We start from the raw sequence: 15714 nt of genomic DNA, 5'->3' as shown, positions 1-15714 counted from the left end.
TATATATATATATTACATAAAAAATTTACGAATATAGACTCGCGAAATCCACGGCCATTATTCGGGAATGTAAATGCAGAATGAACTCATTAACTTAATGCAATCTAGACAGTCTTCAAAAATCCATGTATTTTCTCTAATGTTAGATTTGAGACACCAAGAACAATACCATTAGTCCTTACTCCTTGGATATGTAAATTTGATCGAAGAAAATTGAGAAGTAGAGAACACCATGGCTTTTGTTTATAGCAGAATCGAATCTGGCGCCCTTTACTGCAAGGCGACAGCGTCAACCACTATTCTATGGGACATGTCCGAGTCTTTGTGGCGTCGTATATAAGAAATTTTATGCACACATCTCATTTCTTAAAAGTAATCTTCTTTGTACGTGCGAAACTGAATATACGATGGCAATAGAAATAACAAAATTCCCGCGCACTAAAATTATTGTGCTCTCGTCTTTAGTACGACAGATTCAAGGTTTGATCCCTGGAAGGAACTCCAAAATTTCTGTGATGGCCCAACATCGTGAGGACAATTGGGATGCTACTTCAAATCAATATGTAAGCGAATTCCACTCTCAAAACTAGATGGTACTCGATGTGATGACCACGCGTCACCGAACGGAAAAACTCTTCGCATGTTTTATGCTTCAAAATTAATTTTACTGAATAATTGTAGTTTTCTTTAGAGGACCTAAACATGGCTTTTTAGCACAGTACAATGTTGTTTTCTTTCCCCCTACTTTTATATTTATACATACATTCATTCAAACGATTCCACTCCCGAAGCATGAGCAAACGCGCTACGAAACCATAGGTCCCAGTTTCGGACCTTCGACAGGTGTGGTTGCATCATGTATCTCGCATCGCTATTCCTTAGGATCATCATTCAATCTCATCGTCGCATTTAACCCAAGAGGTAGAAAAGCGGCGTAATATAACGAAATATAAATGATTGATTGACTTGGTTCATTTTTACTTCACTTTTCTGACCCTTTTTGCTAATCGTGAAGATGAGAATGAGTTAAGATTAAATTGATGAAAGAACCATCACAAACATGACACATGCCCAGGCCGGGATTCGAACCCGGGACACACTGATTCCTAGCGGAACCTGCTAACCATTCCACCACGGAGTTGTCGGCCCAAATAGAAATGAAAATTACAAAATGCCGTCTTGAATTTTTTGGAACAGAGTTCATCACCATGGGCAAAAGATTCTCGCTCCCACTAGGATAGGTAAATAACAGAATATGCTTGATAAGTAATTTGACTCTCCATATTTCATGATATTATTATGTAAGTATGTATTATTCGTTATATAACTTCAAATTAATTCTATTTGTATGTGTAGTCAACTTTCCCGCCTAAGCAGCAGCCACTGCATTTGCGGGTGGAGGCCAGGGTTGTTAAAGGTCCAGGAATTTTAAATGAATTCAATTCCAGTCCAGGAGAGAAAATCAGCAAGCGTAAATGGGTTCTGGACCGTAAAGAACCTTTTTATCTGTAATGTTTTCAATTCGGTCTAGGAATATTGTTCCAGATGAATTTAAAATCGGTCCAGGAACCTTATTTCGGGTTGAATTTAAATACGGTCAAACATTTTTTTCCGGATCAGTTTAAATAGGGTCCAAGTTCCATATTGACATGAGCAATTTGCAACTTGGTACGAATTTCAATTGTGCGAGAGAAAAGGTTCCGGTCCTGTTACGGAACCCTGTAGAACAAATTAGAATGTATGCGTTTCTTGATCTTTAACAATCCCAGGGTTGTTAGAGTTCCAGGAATTGTAAATAAATTCATTTCCCATCCGAGAGAGAAAATCAGCAAGTGTAAATATGTTCTAGGCCTCAATTCGGTCCAGGAACTTTTTTTTCCGTATGAATTTAAATACGGTGCAGGAACTCTTTTTTCCGGTTGAATTTAAATACAGTCCGGGAATCTTGTTTGCGGCTGAATTTTAACACTGTCCAGGAACCTTTTTTTCACGGATCAATTAAAATTCCGTGCATGAATCTTTTTCCAGATCAATTTAAATACGATCCAGTAACCTTTTTTTAATGGAACAATACACTACTTGGACCGAATTTATATTGTGCGAGAAAAACGCTTCCGGTCCTGCAACGGAACCCAATAAAACCCATTAAAACTTACTGGTTCCTGGACCTTTGGCCACCCTGGTGGACGCTAAATGATGAAAAATCAGAAAAAGTCATAAAAATGTGCAGAATTTGAAACGTAATATTTCTAGAGCATGCACACTACTAATAAAAAGTTGACTACATACCTCGTTTCCTTCCATAAATGAAACGTGACTTATTCTTCATCACATGTGAGATCAAACATGTGGTTGATCAGTCGACCCTACTTCAATTTTTTCGAGAGGAAGACAAGCTGGCAGCTTCGCCGGCCTCCGTGACGGAGTGGTTATCACATCGTGCTACGACACCAGGGGTCCCGGATTCGAATCCCTGACTGAGCATGGGTGTTTGTAGTGTCCATTGATCAATTTCATCATATCATCACTAATCGCCATCCTCGCAATTATCCAAATGTGGCAGAAAAGCGGCATAAAATGAAACAAATCAATCGAATTTTCACTCGCAATGTATGAAAAGAGATCTCAAGCACTCCGTGATCCTACCGGAATCGCGTTTACAGAAGATAACTATGAAACCACTTCTCGGATCAAACTGTTCTTCGAACTAGCTGACAGTCATCAATTGTCGACCAATCAACACAGTAAGGCAAAAAGAAGCAGATTGTTCTTGAAAATGCGTGTAAAGTTACCAAGGAAGGATATAAAGTCGCTATATTACAATGGCTTATTATGGCCTTTCCCTTCATTGCAGGTTATGAGCATAAGGGTTGAATGTGGGAATCTGAAGGAACCGCGACATCTTTGTCATTCATCTCCCGCCAGAAAAGGGACAAACAATAGAATTTTGTCTCTTGCAATTTGAAAAGCCTATGTCCATCCTGAACCATAAAGTAATTAACCCAGAAAGTCCTAGCTACCTGCAGTGCGTTTCGGCGCGGCCGATAACCAGAGTCAGATGAAGAGGAGATTTTGTGGGAGGGGGTGACCTGGCTTAGGCCCCCTGGTGTGCATGAAGGGAAAGTGTGTTTACAAAAGGTCCCCGACTTCCCAGAAAGGGACGGCCCATAAAATCACTGCATTTCCTACCAATGCATCCGTTTGTGTTCAACCAAAGTGTATATCACCGTAGGATCCGAGCGCTTCGAGTTCTGTCGGTTGCGGGACTTCTTGAGTCTTTTGTCAACATGGTGCCAATCAGAGTTTCTTTCTGCCAAGGTCGTTGCACCTATGAATTGGCTCTTCAGCTTGAGTGGCAAAATACATGTTGTACGGAGGAAAGCTGCACCGGAAAAATTACCTTCTTAAAAACGATGAATCCTGTAAAACATCCACAGATATTTATTCGGGGGTGGTCCCTCTGACAAAACATCAATATTCTCAAAATTCTTCGAACGGACTGTGTAAAACGTTGCAATACTCCAAAAACTGAACCTGCTCTGCAAGACAAAGAAAATGCCGCATTAAGCAATCAATGTGTCTTTGTTAAGTTGGTATGTTCAGTATGGTACTACATTTTAATTAATGCTGATGGAATAAATCAATAAAGTTTGTTAAATGACAACGACTCCTTACCACAAAAATATAATTATTCTTTACGGATATCCCCTGTAACAGTTGAGGGTTCAACGTGCTGACCCCACGTCACCCAATTACTGGTTAAAGATCTCCACACCTCTAGGTAGTATTGTGGGAGGGAGACTGGCAGCTAAGAGATCGGCCTAGGCCCTTCCCAGGGCTGTTGAACCGCGGGTTATTATTTAAACTACGCTTAAATATATCTGCAACCACACATATCTTTCCAGTGACTTTTTGCAAGGGTTGCTTATTGTACTTGACTCAATAAAATAAACTTACTGTGTGAGGCAGATTCATACGAACCAAAAATAGCCAAAATAATAATAATAATAATAATAATAATAAAAAAATATTTCAAAACGACAAAAATGTATTTACTTGTTCAAATGTTTGATTATTCGAAACGTTTGTTAAGGAGTTGAGTTGAGTTGGTGCTTTAAGTCCACTTTATGCGCAGTAAGGTTAATCAGGACTGGACCTACAGTTTAAAGTAAGATCCAGACCACTATGTGCCTCCACTCATGTATCGAACCCGGGACCCATCGATTACAAAGCAACGATGATATCACTGCGCCATCAGGGAGGCATCGTTTGTTAAGGAGGATTCTCAAAATCGGTCTTCACGAAATCGAAAAAAAAATATGCTACTCAAGAAATCGTACAGTTTGTAAAGATAATTACTTTTAACATGTTGCGTGTTTTAGACTATTTCAATAGTAGAATAGTTATTTGGTGCGAATAATACTACTTTCCCGGAGATATGATAATCTACATAGGCATCCTGTCACCATTATACTTATTTTAGCGTGTATTGCGCTCTGATTCGAGACCACTTGTAACTGTTTGCATATATGTGGTTTACCACTGCCAAGCAGTCGTTCTTCAATCTAGTGACAAGCTCAAAACATTATTTGGACGCAACGGTAACACCCAACGCCCAACCCTGCCTGTTGTTGACCTGCGACTGCGAGGGGTGGAAAGACCGCTCCATCAAAATTCCAAGAAACATCGAAGTGCTAGGTTCCTAGTCCTACACTGATATCATCCACTATAGCTAGAACTAGGAAAACGAGAAATAAATGTTTTATTTGGGGTTCGTGCCACTCACATTTAATAACAGTGTTTCAAACTGAAAGCAAAATTTACTGAAACACTATTTTGCAAATTTGTCATGAAAGTAAACTTTTCAGCAAGTGTAGAACAGTTTGCCGGGGCCACGTGAACGTTTCGGGGGGGCCAGTGCTACCCCGTGCCCCCTCCTAACGACGTCCTTGGGAAAGTTTGTTATATCTGATACTCGTACTTTCTGTTCAAAGAAGACAAACATTTTAGATACAAAGCAGTCAGGAATTAACGATCATTATGAGGTTTTGAATTTTTTGTTTGTCACTCACTATATAAATACTTATTAGTAGTTTCTTATCGAATCGGCCTTCGTCGCAATAACAATTTATTTATGTTAATTAGCGATTTACTATTAGTTTTAGACGCATGGTAAGATGGTGGTTATTGGATTGACAACAGCCATTACAAAGGAACGGACATAAAATTACCAATCTTAGCAATTTGAACTCATTAAACGCTCTCCTTCGTTACAGTACTGCACTACATCACTACTTAACATAACTGTATATCTTTTTTTAGTATATCGAAATCAAATAATCAATATTTTAGGTGTCAGTGAAGAACAAACAATACATAATTTAAATAACATTACATTTTGCATCCTGAATACATATATGTAATTTCTGAATTAATCATGATGTGTGTGTTAACACAACATATGAACAATAACTAAAAATAAAAGTTTTAACTTTAAATCCTGGAAACCTCCAAGTTCTAAGGGGAACGTCCCTCAAGTGTGCATCGGATTCATTTTTTAAATATTCTAATATCAACGGTATCTGTTCAGCAAACAAAAAACAGAAAGAGGAGAGGGTGGGATTTGAACCCGCGACCTTTCACGCTTGATGAAAAATTAGGATAGCAGCGCCTAACCAACAGCTCTACGTTAACTTAATGACGTTATACACTTAGAAACATGTTGACGTTTATGAAGACTCCCACCTTCCTGTGTTTCAAGCACATTTTCTCGACAAGTCATGTAAAATATATGTTTTTGAGAACTGTTCGATATTATGCAAGGTATATTAAATAAAATGTCGCATAAACTCCTCACAAATTTGCTTCTTTCTGCACAAACTTGATGGCAATTTCCTCCAGGTGGAGAAAAACTCTATTCAGTGTTTCAAACAACCAAAACTTCAAGTCGAGCAAGCAGAATCGTAAATATCCTTCAAGGTTCTTTTTCCAATTTATTATTTCTGTTTGATTGTGTATTATAATAGCGGTTTATAGTTTCGAAGTTCATGGAAAGTGTTAAATTGAAAAACCTATCACCGCAGCGTTTTTCGTCTAGTGGAAGGACGTACTCAAAGTTGGCTACTCTCACCTGGAGCTGAAGTGCAATGTTGCCAAGTTTACGATTTCGGGACTTAGAATTCTTTCTGGGCGGTCAAATAAGATGTTGCGAAGTGTACAAGAATTTTTTTTTTCATAAAACGAAAAACCAAGTTCTTTATTTGGCAGACATTGATAATTTGAATGTTTTTTATTCTAATCTTACTAGTGAATTGATTAGGAAACATGATGAATTCGAGGCTAAGGGATCAGGTTGGTCTTTATGTAGAAGTCCTCACAGATTAATCGCTTATGTAAAAAAATTTACACCTTTTTCTGCTTCGAGCTACGTTCCACTTCCGGTAGGAATTCAGCATAAGAGAGCTGTGCTGAACAATCATAACATTGACAATAATTGTTTTATGTGGTGCATTTTAGCGGCGCTTCACCCGATTCATTGTTCAAATAATCCGGAACGAGTTAGTCACTATAAGAAATATATCGATGAGATTGAATATGCTATGACAGGCATCAAATACCCTGTTGCTATTTCTGACGTAACAAAGTTTGAAAACAGGGTACGAAATGGAGAAGGAAAACGATTATAAATATATATTCGTATACTTCAGTTAAGCATTTTGTGCATCCCGTTAGGATAACTAATATTGTTGATGACGAAGAAGTGGAAATCAATCTGCTTCTTATGCTGACGATAATGTTCATCATTATACGCTAATTCGTTCACTCTCCCGCTTAGTCAGAAGCCAAACAACCAAGCATCGTGTACACATCGAAGTTTGTCCAAGGTGTTTAACCGTATTCGAGGATCGTGACCAACATAATTACCAATATTTCAAAAATCAAGAAATTGCCAAACAGAAACTTGCTGAACATAAAGTCTACTGTGGAGTCAACAGACTGGCTCGCATGTTCATGCCAAAAGCAAATAAATTCGAAGAATTTAAAATGCACAAGGCCTTGTTGGAACATCCGGCCATTATCATAGCAGACTTTGAGGCTTTTCTCAAACCATTGTCTTATTGCGATCCGGATCCAGAATTTTCTTCCACAACACCGTACCAGGTTCATGATCCAAATAGTTTTGGATATGTTGTTCTTTGGCAGGATAGGGTAGATAAACCATATATATATCGCGGACCGAATGTTATTGAACTCTTTTTTAAAAAGATGGTGGAGGAGGTTGAGAAAATTGGCAGCCTTTTATGCCAATCGAAACCAATGCTTCCATTATCCAGCCATGAACTTCAATCTTACAATAACATTGAAACGTGTCCGGTGTGTGATCAACATTTCACGGATGAGAATCGGAAAGTATTTCACTATAATCATTTCACCGGAAACTATATTAGTGGAATCTGTAACACCTGCAACCTCAAGATCCAGAAGCCCAAATTCGTACCAATATTTTTTCACAATGAATCCAATTACGACTTCCATTTTTTAATTAGGAATCTTGGATACGATAAGTTATCATTGGAAATGATAAGTTATTATTAAATACAAATAAGCGCTTTCAAGTATCCTCGTCAACATAAGACCAAATACTGTTCAAGTGAACAAGAAGTAACCCTTTCAATTGATGATAAATTTCTCTAAATACATCCATGTTTACTGGAATTCTCTCAACAGTCTGATTATGTTGTTGCTTCTTAAACCCAAAAATATTCATGACGTTTTATTTTATATTTGTTATATTTTTATTATATATAAAATATATATTTGTACTAAGTATAAAAAAGTTAATAAACACACCAAAACTCAATCTGATAAAAATTACTATGAAAAAGAAATCACTTGATACACTTTTTTTAAACTTAAAATAATAAATAGTATGTAGCTTTAAAATAAATCAACAACACATCCGTACTCTTCAAACACTCTCACGATACTGACTGATCTGTAATGCGAAAACCCTCTAAGTAACCTAAGCGCGGATGAAAACATCCGAAACAGTAAGTCAATCAGAAGACACCCATTACATCATAACCAACAACACGCTAGATACAGGTCTGTGTAATAACTTGTTGCGTAAACATTGCGCAATTGTTTATCTTACGAGCCATCGCAATGTTGCGTAATTTAACTTGAAAGAAATTATGACACTCGTACCAAGTGTGAGGTGAAAAAACACAGATTTGAAATAGTATAAAATCGACAAAAACATCGTCAAAATAGGTTTACCACTGTGGTTAAATTAATAAAAACAATAGGCCTCGTACCAAGTGTGGCTTTGAGGCGGCAAAATTACTGTACATGTATACTTAAAAAAACTGGAAAACCCACAGGTGTCTGTCAAGTAGACCGGAAGTGGACCGGAAGTAAATGGGTGTAGGTGTGGGTGGGTGGGTGTGGGTGTGCGTGGGTGTGCGTGGGTGTAGGTGGGTGTAGGTGTTACGTACTTTAACTCGTAAGAAATTATGACACTCGTACGAAGTATGAGATGAAAAATCACAGATTTGCAATAGTATAAAATCGACAAAAACATCATCAAAATAGGTTTTCCATTGTGCTAAAATTAATAAAAATAATAGGCCTCGTACCAAGTATGACTTTGAAGGAACCTGATTACACTACTCTAGATAAAATTAGGATTTTGGCTTCTTGAATAATGTGATGATAATTTGGAAGAAGTAATTATCGAGACAAGACGGAGAATGTTCTATAACCCTGTTGTTGATAATATTGCACGTAAACTTTTCTTGCGCTTTCGGTGTTGTCGCAGCGCACTATGTAGAAACTTGTCAGCATTTGGAAGCTGCACAACAAAGGTAGCGCCACACGTAGGGCGATTCGTTGTAATTTTTAATCTCTGGAAGGCGGGAGAGGGTACGTTCTTGAGTGAGAGAAGGAGTCAACTACAGGCAATATTAACGAATCGTTTTATCTGGGGAACATTCTAGAATATAATGAGGATTTAAATACGCGGATTCAATTTTTCGGTTGATCTGTACAAAGAATCGGTTAATGAGATTTCAGAGGTAAGACAATTCATACAGTCGATTGGTGATCAGATCAGTCAGCGTCCTATCTGGTTGCTTTATAAGATATAGTGTTTTGAAAATGAGGACATTGACAACAGCAGAACTTCCGGGGCCTTAGTGTAGTGCAAGTTCGGTTCGAGGGTCGAAGAGATCAAGGTGTCTCTCTCTCTCTCTCTCTCTCTCTCTCTCTCTCTCTCTCTCAATAAAGTGAATATTTCAGCAGTACCGGATATTGGAGTGGTTTATTAAAACAGAAATAAGCTGCATAGATCAACTGAAAATCAAAGTTTTGAGTGATGATTTAGTTTTGCCAGAACTAAATTTCGTATATCCAGTCCGAAAATTTCATGGTATAGAAAAATACTTTTGTTTAAGCATACTGCGTTCAAAACACATTCAAACACTTAACTACCATAAAGAGACAGCCGAAAATATTATGAATGTCGAGAAGAGAAAGCAAGAAGATGTTGCATATGTAGACATTTTAGGCGGAAATCAGGCTCTACCAGGACCCAAATCAGGGATCTACCAACTGAGCCACCTAGCCATCCTTGACTTCAACCGATTATTCGTTAAAATGTCTACATAATACATGTCCTGTGTATATCAAATCGTAAGGTGTTGCCTGTATAGTGAACAAGCACAGAAAATATAGGAGAGAGAAGAAAACTGAGGAGCATTCCCACCGGTTGAGGATATTTTTTTTCTGTGGTCAACAAGAGCTACTACTTCGAGGTGACAATGACAGTGGCCTTATAATGGAGATTTCACACCGTGTCGCCTGAAGATTAGGTTTGTGCTGTTTTTTGTGTCGCTACGGTAGAAACGTTGCTGTTTATTGGCCCATTCCAATCGACATGTATTGCGTGTTCCTTCAGTCTGAAACCTTCCTAAGTCTTTGAAAATCCAAGTCACAAGAATGGAAAATTAGAGCCTTGTTAAGGTTAGGCGTGAAGGCAGGAAGACGACAGCACCCTAAAATATCATATCCAAACCTGCAGGAAGAACGCATCTTACTTCAATCTCATTCAATACGGAATGATAAAAACTTCTGGTGAGTTGATTTTAAAAAATGTGTCCGAGATAAAGAGAGACGTGCCCAGGATTTTCGGAAGGGAGACGGGTTAGGCATACTATTTTTGGTGGTCAGTCCTGATTTTGTCATTTTTTTCCTGTCTTTGACGTTCCTCTTTTTTTTTTTTTTTTTTAAAAAAAAGGAATACTTTGTCAAATGGGGTTATGACCTCACCAACCCTCCCTTTGGCACGTCACTGGAGATAAATGAGTAAGCATTTGATCATACTGGGAGACGAAACATTAGATGTGTTGGGAACGGAGGGGTTTTTCACTGTGCATTAATTGTTTCGTGATCCACCTCTGTATTCGAGAAGACTTCCTTTGTTTCGTGCCGATATATGACAAGACAGCGGAAGCTGTGACAGGCATTTTTGAACACTTGTGAGTGCTAAGGCCTGAATCTGAACAATTTGGTGGGTTTCGGCTTTTATAAGAGCTGCAAACATGGGAGGACAAGACACGTTAGTGGTGTTCAGGCTCGAATCAGAGAGAAATATTCGAGAGCTGTCTGCGTCCAGTTCGAAGCCCACAATTTGAATCTCGCGTTGTCGCGTGGATTGTCCATCCCGTGCATGTGTAACAGCTTCGTAAAAACACTCAAAGACACCATAGATGTTTTTATGCCTGATGAGAAGAAATGGACAAACACACACACTGAGATGGTTCCGGCACACAATGTTAATGCATGGAAACAGAGGAGTAGAATGGTAAAAGATGTTCCGATTTCACGTTCTGATTAAAATGACAGCCTTACAGTGGCCACGATTTAAGGGATTGTTGCTCCCCATTTTTTTATTTTCTTGCCTCAACATTATGGCCTCTTAATGTTAAGCCTTGTCTACCAAGAGTCGGGAAATACCGAATGGTACTTTTTAAAAGTTGTTAATTCTCGACGTTTTCTGCATTGTAAATGTCTGGAATCGAAAATTGTTCGTTTTTGTACCAGAAATGCGAAAAAGTAGTGTTATTTGTGCTACTACTGGCGCGATAAAGTATGAACCCCCCTCAGGCAGATTTGACTACACTTAAAACTAGCTCAACATGCCCATATGAGCTTTTTGCTCAAGTGTGGAACCCTGTCTAATCCAAGATTTTTGTAAAAATGCCCTCGGGAATTTCCCGTGAAAGTATGACCCCCCTCAGATTGATTTGCCTACACTTACAAAATCTACATCTGCCAGATTTTTGTCCATAAGCTTGTTAAAAATATGCTCCTCTTGATATTTTTTTTGGCTACACTTAAAACTAAGCCAAACGTATTAACACACACACACACACACACACACACACACACACACACACACACACACACACACACATATTTACTTCCGGTTTAAGTTCAATTGGGCACCAGGCTCAACTTGTATATCTAGTATTAAAATAATGTAATTCTTCTAGAATTGTTCTGTGACTCTCTCATTTCTTACATCATAAACATATGATTTTTCACCTATGAGAATAACACTACATATAGTGTCATCAGGGAGTGTATCGTGGAATTCACAGATAATTTTAATGTTTGTCCTGTCATTAACCACAACTTGTTTCCTTTTTGAAGTGTTGATAACAAACATGGGTCTCTGTGCTTTGAATTCATCTGCTGTGTAATACATGTCAGTATTGCCAGTAGTGACCCTTTTGTATGCTGTAAATGCTTCATATAATTTAAGGAAATCATCCTTGGACATGTCTAAATTATAATTTTCTCTAGGAAATACCTCATTTCTGCCATTTTTAAGATATATGTTCTTGATGTTGCAGTTATCAAATCTACTTGAATTTTTTTCCTGATTATTGTGTCTTCCAGTCTGAAACAGTACCACCACAAAATCCGGCATGTCATATTGTATACTGGAGAATGAATTTGTAGCATCAAACTCATAATAAGTACCAGTGGCAGGCTTCTGTACACATTGATATGTATAAAATTGTAAAGGAATCTGTGGATTTTTTATTATATCTGCTTTGTATTTAAGCAGATATTTGTATTTGTATTTGTATCTTAGCTCCATAGTCTGAATAATGCACTTGCCTTCATCAGGTAGGGTATTGGGCAAAGCTTCCCCTGTAGAGTTTAATGTGCTGTACCTCATCAAAGCATTATTATCATTGGCAGCTCTTCTAAATGTAATTCTTAAACCACCCTTCCACATAATATCTTTGTAATCTGAGAAGAATCCTGGCAACAGGCGCATAGGGAACAGCACTGTGTGGCTCTTAGATATAATTTTATCACCAGCCTCAAATCCACCTATTTTGTAGTAAGAAGCCTCGGTTTTGGATAATTTTAGTGTGGCCAAAGTTGTGGAGGTAATGCCGGGATAATCCACTCTGTTTATAACAACACCATGCTTTCTGATCTCAATTTCAGAGAACAGATGCGGCACAAAATTATCTACCAATCTTATATTTGAATTTGCCGGATAATCTGTTCCATCGAGCTTTACAACATCAAATTTGATGTATAGATCTGCTCTGTGGGGGTGTATAAAGCCATCCCCTACATCAAGATCAACCTCAATCTCTGTGTTGGTTTGATTTAAATTTGCAAATGTCCTCCTGTTTGGGGGGAATGATTGTAGCTCATAACTCTCAATATTTTCCATTTTTTTTGTATGTATTTTTATTTAAATATTAATCTCTATGATTGCAGTTGTTGTGGCTCCAGCAAAATCAACTAATTCTTCTTTTTCATTAGTGACCATCAATTCAATGTTATCTATTCTATTATGGCACACAGGAAAATATAATGTTGGGGATGGAGTGTAGATGATTGGCTCCATAAATTCAGAATTAGGTTTAAATGTTGCAATGATGCCAGTTTGTTTGTGAGTGCCTATGCCATTTGATTTGGTGATCATACCCTCGGCCACATTACAGTGAATATTCAGAGTCTCTATGGCTAAGAATTTAGGTATATTAATAGCAGTGTGTTTGATGGCTGGTTCAAGTTTTGTGTTGTTCTCAAAGCCTAACAGCTCTCCTATAGTACCCAGATCCACTGTTTCTGTAGCAGATACAATCTCTACTCTGTGAGTGACAGAATTTTGAGTTAATACTATACCTCTGGGTAATTGAGCATTTAGAGTGGACAGATTATACTGCCCTGGAGTGATGACAATTTTTTGATCCCCTACTGCAATTTTGTTGTTGTGGTGTGTAATATTAGGGATCAAGTACATGCCATAAAATGCTCTGAGAGCTATTGTTTTGGGATACACTATATCATCATGTAATTTGAGTTTCAATATTGAATTTTGGCTGGTGAGATGGAATACCCCCATGATGTTTTAAATACCACAAGGCTTTTTGAAAATTTTCAATTGATGGTTTATTTATTTGAGACATATATCTAAGAACAGATAAACACAAATATTCACAATTAACATCTTTGAAGTTTTGAACACGGGCATTATTGTAATAAAGATTAGCTGATTTTAGATATTTCACTAAATTTTCAGGTGGAACACCTCCAAATGAATCAAACACAAATGCCTCATTGTTTAAATATTTAAGATAACAGATCCAGTGTGTGCCCTGATTTTTGTACTTATCCAAATTAACTATGCCACACTCTTTGTTGAGTGGTTGTTCTGGTAAAGAATCAGACATGTACACACCTCTAAAATTTTTGATGCCCAGTGGCTTGATTAAAGCTTCAATATCTTGGTTTGTAAGCGGCTCTTGTTTTTTTTAAACTTATTCATGGCTCTCTTAACACCTTTGCCTTGTTTCTCCATGGCCAGGTTATGGCGCTTTATTTCATCTAATTCTGCCTTATTTTTCTTGGCATCTATTACTGTTTTTGCTATGGCAGCTGATCCCCCAGCCAAGCTCCCAACAGCCCCAAGTGCTGCTAAGATGGCCGGGATAGTAAATATGAAACCCCCCACATGTGATTTTTTTCTAGATTGTTGTAATTTTTTTAATTGGGGGGTACTAAGCAACAATTTCATACCATGGCCCTTGGCAATACAAGAGTTTTTTTTCTTCCGCTGCTTTTTGGTTAAAAGGCTATCAATAGTTTTAAGAGATTTAAGACCTGCATAAGGTATTTGATACATAACACCCTTGGCCTTCATTGTAGGTTTATTATATACATATTCACAGCCCCCACCCCAGTTTTTGTTTGGTGTTCATAGCTATGGTGGTCCCCAATGCTGCTATTTTTTCACTTAAAGAAGCATCTTTGCTTACAAATCTACCAAATGCAGCCTCTTCTAATTTCTTGTCTGCAACATGTCTCTTGTCAAGATCAGAATGTGTGTTGTATGCTATGTCATGGTCTCTACAAGCAGCATCTAGGGGATTAACACCAGGGTCCCCTCTGTTTAATCTAAGGTCCAATTTTGCACCGGGACCACAATACTGATAGCCTGGAATATGTAGTTCAAATGGCAGCTTGTTTATAATGTCATTAACCAACCACCGACCCTCAGAAATATTCCAAAATTTAGGTGGTAGAGTATTAATAATTTTTATAAGATATCCAATCCCCTTAGTGTCATTCACTATAAAATTAGACAATTTTGTGCTTATCATGTCCATAATTCCAACCTTTTCATTGTAAAAATTGTGGTTGCCAGCATTTTCCTCCCCAGCTATCACCAATAACCTATCTACAAGTTTCCTGACATCATCAACCCACACAAATTCTTTAGGCAGGGTGTTGTATTGTTTGATTCCACTGCCAGTCTTGATCTGTGACCATATGGGCTTGATTAAATTGTTGTATTTTGCTCCACTGCTAGACTTGACTCTTTTTTGTGTGGGATCATTGTTCTGGTATAGAGCATCTGATTTTATTAATATTTCTTTGTAGTGCTCATAATCTTGATCTGTATAGCTGCCAGGCCTTTTCCTAGTCATCAGTTCCCACAATCCAGGTGTGCCGGGATATTTAACAAAACCACCTCTTTGTCCAAGATGAGATTCTGAATATACAATTATATCATCTCCCATAAATGTTACTCTGAAATTGCCAATTCTATGTATGATGCTACCATCACGCTCTGTGTCAGCATATAAGCCAAAGACCTCATCTTTGTTGTCTTTAGGTGTGCTTAAATATTTTTGAGCAAGAAGACCCAATTCAATAGGATCCTGAGTAGCTTCAATTCTTCGAGGAGCAACAGGACTAGGTGTATGAATACTGGAAATTGGGGTGATTGGATAATCTAATATGTTCCTTGCAGCTACAGGTACAAGCTCTGTGATTAAATTTTGATTTTGCTCTGTAACAGTTTTGATATTTTTACCTAATTCACTAATAGCATCAATAATAGGCTGTTCTGTTTGTTTGTGTTGTTCATAAATTCCTCGGTTCTGTGATTTCCATCCCTTAAATCTTTTTACAAGATAATCTCTTAATTTAGGATCATCACTGATTGGCCTTTTCATGGTTATTTATATATGTTTCAATGTCTAGAAAATTGTTGATTTTATTTCTATATTTGCCACTATTGGGTTTTCTTGTCATATCAATTGTGACAAACCCATAACTGTCCTGGTTCCAGCACCTACTGCAAAACTTGGAAAAATCATTGTAGCTCAAGTC

Source organism: Lepisma saccharinum, chromosome 2 (genome assembly GCF_977018435.1).
Source record: "Lepisma saccharinum chromosome 2, izLepSacc3.1, whole genome shotgun sequence".
Taxonomy (NCBI): Eukaryota; Metazoa; Arthropoda; class Insecta; order Zygentoma; family Lepismatidae; genus Lepisma; species Lepisma saccharinum.
This window is presented reverse-complemented; position numbering follows the sequence as displayed.